Source organism: Mus musculus, chromosome 6 (genome assembly GCF_000001635.26).
Source record: "Mus musculus strain C57BL/6J chromosome 6, GRCm38.p6 C57BL/6J".
Lineage (NCBI taxonomy): Eukaryota > Metazoa > Chordata > Mammalia > Rodentia > Muridae > Mus > Mus musculus.
The window spans coordinates 42,330,164-42,340,640 of record NC_000072.6 but is presented as its reverse complement, the minus strand read 5'-3'; the positions used below and the strand labels follow the sequence as shown (position 1 = coordinate 42,340,640).

The 10,477-nt window shown below is 43.4% G+C and overlaps 1 non-coding gene across 1 annotated transcript; it reads left to right on the top strand.

Moving 5' to 3' along the window:
• Window positions 1-2,858: 2,858 nt before the first annotated feature.
• Gm24611 lies at window positions 2,859-2,964 on the top strand. Its single transcript, XR_003956666.1, has one exon. It is a non-coding gene; the product is annotated as a U6 spliceosomal RNA (small nuclear RNA).
• The last annotated feature ends 7,513 nt before the right edge of the window (window positions 2,965-10,477 follow it).

Genomic DNA, 10,477 nt, shown 5'->3' with positions numbered 1-10,477 from the left:
CCTTCCTCCTTTTTCTTCTTTTTTCCCTCCTTCAGTTTACAACTCACTGAGTACAGTCAATACTGCCCATATGTCAGAGTGTAGTAACGTCCCCTAGCTCATGGGCCACACTGCTACGGAGAACTGAGTCAGTCCCCTCAGCAGCCATTGCCTGCCCTGAGTCAGCAGCCATTACTTGCCCAAAGCTCCTAGTTAGGAAAAGGGTCTTGTGATCCTCTCCCCAATAGTACATCAATTGAGACGTGAAATGGAAATTTCTGGTTTCTTTGTAAACTCACTTGTGTCACGTGATGTTTTTCTAGAAGCTGTCTTGTGTGAGAGGACGTTTTGCTGAACCAGACACTTGACTGGGCATGTGATGTTTGGAAAGAGTATAAGTAGAACTCCACATCCAGTGAAAGGATGTTCTTGCCTTGCCTGACTTCATAGAGAGAAACTGGTGTTCCCGCTGATCCTTGCCAATTCTGCTGACTCATGCTCATTCCGTGAAGCCTTGCAGTGTCTGCTGGATTGAGCTGCTGCTACTGATATGTGTTTCGTGTTTGCTATTGGACTGGACTGCTGCTTCTGATTTGTATTGGTGTTTGCCATTGGACTGGACTGCTGGTCCTGACAATAAAGAATGGAATCCTTCCAAAAAACTACTTCTAAACAGGTCCACAAAAACCTATAAACTTTCTTTTGACCCTACCTCTGATCAATGGGCTAGAAGAGAGGTTGAAGCGTTGAAGAACCCTGAATAAAGGAGTTTTAGGAAAACCTAAGCCAGGGGCTAGAGCGATGGCTCAGCAGTTAAGAACACTGAGTGTTCTTCCAAAGGTCCCGAGTTCAATGCCCAGCAAATACATGGTGGCTCACAACCATATGTAATGGGATCTGATGTTCTCTTCTGATGCGTCTGAAGAGAGCAACAGTATATATACATAAAATAAATAAATCTGAAAAAAAAAGAAAAAAACCTAAGCTTTACAGAGACAAGTCTCATTTTTTGTCTATTCATTATTGACACATTTCGAGTAGCCTTGTCACAGTACAGCTCCAAATAAGTGGCCATTACTTCACTCTGGAATTCTAAGCTTCTCTTCATCCTACCACTTCCTTTTATATTCTAGTCACTCCTCTTCTTTTACTTTAACTCAGATAATTCTTGGAACCCAAGAGAAACAATCCCACTTTCCATTGTCATGCTTCTGTATCAGTTTCAATTCCTTAGACAACTGATAAAGTTACTCTCTTAAATTGGCTCCCAGTTCCTTTATGCGTCTCTCTTCCTCTTTGGTATTTGCAAAACCTAATCATAGGCTAGCCTTCACTCTATTACCATGCCTACACCCATGCATTTCAGCCGAGTTAGAGAAAATACACAGGCCTTCTGACTAGGCCTTCTGTCATGAATTTAAAAATTCATGACAATAAACTTCAAGTGCCCCTTGGCAATTAATTCTGTTTCCTCATAAGCACTCCAGTCTATAGGAAGACTTCTAGACTTCACCTTTACTCATTGTTCTTCAGCCTCATTGTCTTAGAGTTTTACTGCTGTGAACAGACACCATGACCGAAGCAACTCTTGTAAGGACAACATTTAATTGGGGCTGGCTTACAGGTTCAGAGGTTCAGTCCATTACCACCAAGGTGGGAGCACAGCAGCATCCAGGCAGGCATGCAGCATGGGGCTGGAAATGCTGAAAGTTCTACCTCTTGTTCTGAAGGCAGCTAGGAGAAGACTGGCTCCCACATGGTTAGGAAAAAGGTCCTTTTTTTTTTTTAAGATTTATTTATTTAATGTTATTAGTACACTAATTAGTAGCTGTCTTCAGACACATCTGAAGAGGGCATCAGATCCCATTACACATGGTTGTGAGTCACCATGTGGTTGCTGGGAATTGAACTCAGGACCTCTGGAAGCGCAGTCAGTGCTCTTAACCACTGAGCCATCTCTCCAGCCCCAGAAGAAGGTCTTAAAGCCCATGATCATAGCGACACATTTCCTCCAACAAGGTCACACCTTCAAACAGTGCCACTCCCTGAGCCAAGCATATTCAAACTACCGCACTCATACAACTGATAGCCTTCCTTCTGGTTTCACTGAGGAAATCAAACTAATTGAAGGATCTTCCCCAGCTACACCCTCTCCCACATATCTGCCAAAAGTATTCCTTGACCTCATCTATTCATTCTGTTCCAACAACGTAGACAAGAAACACTCCTACCTTGGAGCCTTGCACTTGACATTTCTTGTGCCAAGTTTGTTCTTCCACAAAGCTAGGCATGGTAGGACATGCCAATAATCTCATATCATATGGTTTGTCCTAAGTATACATAAAGGTCACCCTAGATAGGCACTGACAAGGAAAAAAATCCATCTAGACGATCCATCACTGGCAGCTCCCTTGGTGAACCAGTAAGTTTATGGGGCTTTGCTTACATGAACATGAATAACTCAAAGGTAGCTTGTATCACCGAAAAGCCCAACCCCGGCATAGGTGATAGCTCACAAAAAGTTGTTCCCAAGAGTCCCAATCTCCCAACTATATATACTCTAGCATTTCTCCTCCAAGACTACTTCCACAGAACAGGAGAGAGTGGTGATCAGAATCCTAGAAGGGGCCTTTATGACTATCCTTACCACATTCCTTTTGTGAGGGAATGATACCATTACCATAGGCCTAATTATCACTGTGTTGTTCTATTATCTTGTAGCCATACTTACATGCTAAGGTATTCTGTAGGTTAATATAACATTCTTCATGATAGCTGATGGTCATGTCACACCCACAGGAAACAGCTCTATTATAGCATCCTAGCAAAGACACCCCTCAAAAATAATCCAAACTAGAACAAACGAAAAACAAAACAACTGCTGACTTTGGCAGCACATATTCCAAAATTGGAACGATACAGAGAAGATTGGCATGGCCCCTATGCAAGGACGGCATGCAAATACATGAAGCGTTCCATATTTTTTAGAAAAACAAAACAAAACAAAATAAAAACACAGTGTTCTTCAGTTGTATTACTTTTACATGGCTGTGACATATTACCTAACAGAAGAAAGGAGAGGAGCAATTTATTTTGACTCAGTGGGTTAGAGCATCTCAGTGAGGAATACATGCAATGGGCTTAGTTTGAAGCAACGAGAATATTCAACAGCTACTTGTCTCATGGTACCAACCAGGAAGTTGAGACGGCTGGGTTCAGAAATGGGGCTTGGGCTACAATACTCAGAGCCACCCTGTTGATCCATGTCCTCTAGATGGCTCACAGTTCCTTTCCAAGTTCCAGGTACCCCAATTTGTCCCTCCAACTAGGGACCAAATATTCAAACATTCAAAATACCTTCAGGAGCATTTTATTTTCAAGCCATAACATCTACTCCCACATCCAAAGGTTCACGCCCATTTTGTTTGTTTGTTTGTTTGTTTGTTTCGAGACAGGGTTTCTCTGTATAGCTCTGGCTGTCCTGGAACTCACTCTGTAGACCAGGCTGGCCTCGAACTCAGAAATCCGCCTGCCTCTGCCTCCCAAATGCTGGGATTAAAGGCGTGTACCACCACGCCTGGCCCACGGCCATCTTAAAATGCATAATGTATCCAATCTGACTTCAAAATTCCCCATGGTATTAATAGTGTCAGCATCATTCAAAAGTTAAAAAGTGCAGGTCTGATCACAGCTATCAAGTAAGCCACGATGGGTGGATACAAATACATCCAAGAGCTGTAGTGGAAGAAGCAGTCAGATGGGCTGCACCTTTTCCCGAGGGTCCACAGCTGGAAGCTCTCTGTGTTGCACAGGGATTCCCATACCTCACAGTCAGATAAGGCAGGCAGGCTGGGATCCAAGGTCTGCAAGTATATGTCATATATAGGATTCATGTCCTCTGTAGTGGCTGCACATGCCCAGTTCCTAAGGATGCAATGTATAAATTCTTCAAGATTATCTCCATTAACTCATTCTGTAAAGCTATCAAGAATTCTCGTCACCCAGTGGATCACCATATCAGTCCATAAGCACTAGGAGATATGTGGGCTGCCATCTGCAGGCTGCAAGAGCCTAGACAGGGACGCAAACTCCACCACATTTTTGGTGACTGTCACTGTGCAGACTGGAGAAGGCAATACTCTCCAGCTCTACCATCTAATACACACAATGCTCTTAAAATCCATAACTGGTGAACTGTTAGAGAACCCTCCTATTAAGATTGAAGTCCCCCATGTCTGGATGGCTCGCCAAGCTTGGAGCAAAATGGAGGACTCCTTTTCTCTTGGGGCTTCCCCCCTTCAAACCAGTTCCAAATTAGTATGAACCATATGGCTAGGCTCATCACAGCAATAAACCCATTCTTGCTGCCAACTTCCCGCCTTAGTTACTTTTGCTTTACTATGAACAAATACTTAACAGGAGCACCTTAATAGAGGAAGAATTTATTTTGGAGCCATGATCAGGGGCTTAAAGTTCAACATGATTAGGAAGTCATGGCAGAGTGAGTGATCTGTCTATAGTAACTGAGTGTTCAACAGCTGTTTGTGGTGCCAGGGAGCAGAGGGAATGTGCAGTAGATGAAGGCTTGGATATAGCCTGTGAAGCCCTTCCCATAGAGACCCATATTCTCTAGGATGGTCCCACCTCCTAAAGGTTCCACAACTTCCCCAAAATACCACCATCTAAGGAGTATATGTTCAGATACTCAACCTTCTTAATACCTGGACCTCTTAATACAGTTCATTTTCATTGCTACTTCATAACTGTAAAAAAATTATTCTTGTGGCTACTTCATAACTGTAATTTTGTTACTGTTGGAAGTCACAATGTAAATATCTGTGTTTTCTGATGGTCTTAGACAACTATTGGGAAAGGAGCATTCGACCACCGAAGGGATGGTAACCCACAGGTGGATCCACTGCAGAAGGCAATCATTTGATATTTGAACCACAGGTATCTACATGGCTTATGGCACCATTTCCTTTATTTCCTTTCTCATGCTGTCTTCCACGTGGACCACTTCATGGCCACCCTGTTCAGAACTATACTTACCGACTCTTCATTTTCCTCACCTTTACCTTTAATGCACTCATCATTTTGAATATATCACTCAGCCTTTTTCTTTAACACTAATATACACAAGCATAGAATTTAGTGGGGTTTATTTTGTTTTTGACACATAGTCTCACTGTGTAGTCTTGTCTGGCCTGACCCTCACAATGTAGACTATGATAGCTCTGGGTTCTGAGAAATCTGCCTCTGCCCACTGTGTGCTCCAACAAATCTAGTGTAGTTGTTTTGGTTTTGTTGTTGTCTTATTGTGTTCCTCTCTGATTTTTTTTTTTGAAAGTTTTATATATGTGAGTACACTGTAGCTGTACAGATGGTTGTGAGACTTCATGTGGTTGTTGGGGATTGAATTTTTAGGACCTGTGCTTGCTCTGGCCAACTCCCACTCACTCAGCCCTGCTTGCTCTGGCCTAAAGATTTATTTATTATTATACATAAGTACACTGTACAGACATACCAGAAGAGGGCATCTAATTACGGGTGGTTATGAGCCACCATGTGGTTGCTGGGATTTGAACTCAGGACCTTCGGAAGAGCAGTCAGTGCTCTTACCCACTGAGCTATCTCACCAGCACTCCCCGACAGCTTTTGACTTGACTTTAAATCCCAAGAAAGCACTCGTTTAAGCCTCTAGCAGCTAGAGCAGTCCTGTCACATAGTCGGTGCTCCACAAACACTTGCAACTTGGAATTAAGAAGTAGAAAAAAAGGAAAACGGCAATCCAGGGAAAATTAAGATAGGGTGAAACGTTAGGAGGTGTGCAGTGTTATGGAATGTTTCTCATGCATGGCCAAAGCAGGGTTGAGAGGAACAAAATCTGCCCGCATGTGGGCTGCCTAAGTACAGTGAAGAAACAGACAGGATGGGCTGAAGAATGAAGGAAGGCAAGAAAAAGGAGAAGGCAGGGTAGGTGCCAGTGGCTTTTGCAGTGACAGTGAAGGACGCTAGAGAGATACAGGGAAGGAGACTGACTGCAGCTCCCACCTTGGAACAGGAAGATGCCTCCAGTCTTTGCTCCCAGCTGTTTCCAGTTGCCATAAGAGGAGTCAACCTTGGCAGACAAAATGGGTCAGGCTGACATGCCTGAGTCTGCCCCCAGAACCTACATGGTAGAAGGGAAGAATCTACCCCAAGAGTTATGCTCTGACATCCACATGCACAGTGTGTCCAAATAAATAAACAAGTGTGAAGGAAAATTCTAAGGTAGTATTGGACAAATGACTCAGTGATTGAGAGTAAATACTTCTCTTGAACAGGACCTGAGCTTTGTGCCAGCAGCCATACGGGGCAGCTAACAATCATCCTTAACTCCAGGTCCAGGGAATCTGACTCCCTCTTCCGGCCTACAGAAGAAACTTACAGTCAGGTGCATAGACATACAGACACATAGGCATACACATAATTAAAAATCAGAATAATCTTTAAAAGTCAACCTTTGCTACTGCTAGCTCATGTGTATGCATGCACATAAACATACCTACTCCTCCCACCCACCCATGTTTAAATGAAGTATATAGAAATGTTAATAATACAAGACACAGAAAGTAATGATATATTTTTGCTTTACTAATCTGTATTTAATTTTTTTCTACAATGAATGCATTTGTTTGTGGAACGTTCATTAAGTTAGAGAGAAGCACACATTACCTGAAATTAAGTTTTCAGCTTCCTTTGAATTTTCTCATCTGGGTGGAGACACTCACAGACAGAATAATTGTAACTGACTCACCTAGTGAACAGCCTGCAAGTGGTCCCACACCCCAGATGGCAAAGACTATCCTATCAGCTTAATATGACAAAACCTTAACTAAACAATGACCAGAACACCTCCCCCAACACTACACACCCATTCATAAACATACAGAACAGAAGAACAGTGAGTTCTCTAGAAATCTTAAGTATCATATATATACATATATATGTATATATACACACACACACATGCATATGTATGTATGTATATATATATAATTTAAACTTTATTGTACTAAAGCATACACAATGGGATCTGCTCTCTAATAATAACATTATTATTATTATTACTATTAGATTTTTTTGAGACAGGATTTCTTTGTATAGCCCTGGCTGAACTGGAACTCACTCTGTAGACCAGGCTAGCCTTGAACTCAGAAATCCGCCTGCCTCTGCCTCTGCCTCTGAAGTGCTGGGATTAAAGGCGTGTGGCACCACCACCCGGCTTAATAACATTATTTTAAATAATTATTTTAAAAGAAGATAAAGCCTAGATTTATTTCAATAGTATTTAATGTCACAATTAAAAAAAATCATAAGCCAGGAATGGTGGTGCACGACTTTAATCCCAACATTTGAGAGGCAGAGGCAGGTGGATCTCTGAGTTCAAGGCCAGCCTGGTCTACATATCGGGTTCCAGGACAGGCATGAATACACAGAAAAACACTACCTCAAAAAACAAAAACAAAAATCATGTATAAACAATCCAACAGAATTACCTGGGAGACATGCAGTAGGAAAAAGAATAGCAGCCTAAGAATTAGCAGACCTGCATGCTGTACTTTGGTTGGCTAGTTTTCTCATTGCACGAACTTTTGTTTGTCTGAAGCAGGGTAGCCTTGCTATTAGCCCAGGATAGTCTCAAATGCACTGGGTAGCCCAGGCTGACCTTAAATTCATGATTCTCCAGTCTCAGTTTTTGGTGGCCAGAATTAGAGGTGTGTACCACTACACCCAGCCTTCACTCTTTCTTTTGTTTGTGTTTTTTTGTGTATGGATATTTTGCCTACATATATGTCTGTGTGCTATTTTCGTGCAGTGCCTGTGGAGGCCAGAGGGTGTCCCAAAGACACCTTGTAACTAGAGATACAGATAGTTGTGAACCATCATGTGGGTGCTAGGAATCAAACCTAGGTCGTCTGGAAGAACAAAAAAAGCTGTTAACCGCTGAGCCATCTCTCCAGCCCTTGTTTTCTCAAAACCTTTCTGAGGAGTTTCGGCTGGCCTGGAACTTGCCATATAGTCCAAGCTGGCCTCAAATTCACAGTAAGCCTCCCGAGTCAGTCTCCTAAATACTAGAATTACAGGCATTCACCACCATGCTTGGCTTTCACTGTTTTGTTTTTTTGTTTTTTAATTGTCAAAAGTAAAGGCCTGTGCAACCCCTCCCTGGATTCAGCGGGTTTGCTTAACATAGGAAGGGAGCTTGGGGAACCGCATGGATCCATCATGTAAGTAATAGTTTCCGGCAAGTGGATTTTGCAGCAGATCTTCACCCAAACAAGAATGTGAAGAAGGATCTGACCTGCGATTATGCCTAAAAAAGGGGTGGTGGTGGTGGGAAGCTGGCATTGGTTACCTGGCAATAGTGAAGAGAGACAGGTAGTATAGAATTCTATTCAGCAGGCTTATCAGCACCAGGCAGGGGTATCTCCCCCAGAGGAGCCCATAGAAAGATGAGGGCTCAGGGTGCCCCAGAGGAGGTAGCAAGACTCCAGAGCATAACAGAATATTTGTTGCTCCCTTCTCAAACTGCTGAATCTGCCATGTCGAGAAACCTGGTTTCCAATTTTAGGACTATTTGACCTCCATGAAAGATGGGGTATGAAACTGTCAGCAGGGTCAATGAGGCTAAAGTAAGTAGCTACATAAATGTCTGCACAACAGACCAACTCCTTCTCTTTCTCTTGGTTTTATTACAGTTGACTGGTTCCTAGACTTCAGAAAATCTCATCTGGTCCTATCCTCTGAGCTCTACAAATTCCTCACCTCTGACTTCTGGTTTCTTAGCTGCTGAGGCCTGCTTCCTACCTTTCTGCCTGGTCTGCTCCAGCTTCTGACTTGGGCATAATGACAGCATCTCAATGTCCTATGAGCTTTGGGATCTGATAGGACGCAGCAAAAGAGCACTAGATCGTTGGAGAGAGAAAGTGAGCTCCGCTCATCCGAGACCCCTTGGACTGGCCTTACTCCTTGGGGGTTTTTTATAGTGTCTTAGTCTTCTTTCTGTTCTATCCCATGAGTATTAGCACATGAGGATGCCCCCTCATCCTCATTACAGCTGGTACATGGAATCACATAGCAAAAGTTCATGGGCTACAAAGAAGGAAGGAAAGGGAAAGACTGAGATGGCTTTCTAACTACCCATTCTTCCAACACCGAGTCCAGTCCTGAGAGCCCTAATTCTCCCAGTAGAAGGGCTCCAATCTTTTGAGAAGAGGTCCCTCAATGATTTAATTTTCTCCCACTATTTCCACCCTTTAAAGGATCCACCATCTTTCAATACTGTTATAGTAGGAAAAGAACTTCCGGCACATGATTCTTTAGGGGACAAACTATATCCAAGCTAGAGTGGATGGAACATTCAAATCAGAAGTAATTCTCTGCTGAACTTTCACACAGATCTGCTTAATAAACAGCCAGGTGCATCCACCCCCTTGGTGACCTGAAGCACAGCTCCTGTGAGTGTCTTCTGGAAGCAGCTGTCTGTGCATCCACCCCCTTGGTGACCTGAAGCATAGCTCCTGTGAGTGTCTCCTGGAAGCAGCTGTCTGTGCACCAGCACGTAGAAGACAAGGTTACAGGATCCTATGCTACGTGGATTGGTGATGCTGGCTTGCCCATGGTATCTGTTAGTTTTCTCTTAGCTGAGACAAAATACCTGAAGAAAGAGCTGAAGGAAGGTTTGTGTGCACAGTCCACCATGACAGAGAAGGCATGACTACAGAAATATGGGGGAGCTGGTTAAACTTCTCAGGAAGTGGAGAATGATGGATGCTGGTGCTCAGCTTTCTTTCTTGTTCATCCAATCCAGTATCACAGGTCATGGGATGGTACCACTCTCTCAGTGCACATCTTCTCTTTTCCGTCAACTATTTCTGGAAAGATCCTCAGAGACGGTCCCAGAAGTATGTCTTTTATTTAATTCTAAATATAGTCAAGCTGACAATAGAGATTAACCATCACACCCATGAAGGAGACTTTTGCACGTAGGAGATATGTGGCTGGGAACAGCATCAAAGACAACACTTACCATCCTGAACCATGCCTATAAGCTTCTTTATCTGATTATATATGGCAATGATCCCAGCTTAGAGTTGCCAAGGTGTCAGATTGCAGAAGATGAGCAAGCTGTGTTGGCCTAAAGAGTTATGCCTTCTTCACTGTCTAGCAGGTCTGAGATTGGTCAGCATAGGCCTTTCTGCCTCTCCTGCCAACAGAAGGCAGAAAGCATCTGCTGTGGCTCTTGGCATTTGATAGACTAGCTTGGAGCTACCCTTCTGGCCTCAGCAACCTGCACAGTGTAGGACCCTCCACCAGCACAGGGTCTGGGAACTTCATCTACTGATTGTTCTGAGAACCTCTGAGAGCCGGAGCACGGTGAAGAAAGCTCCATGCACGACCATGAAGGTGGAGGATTACCAGACCCCCAAGGCCAGCCTGAATGAGATAATAA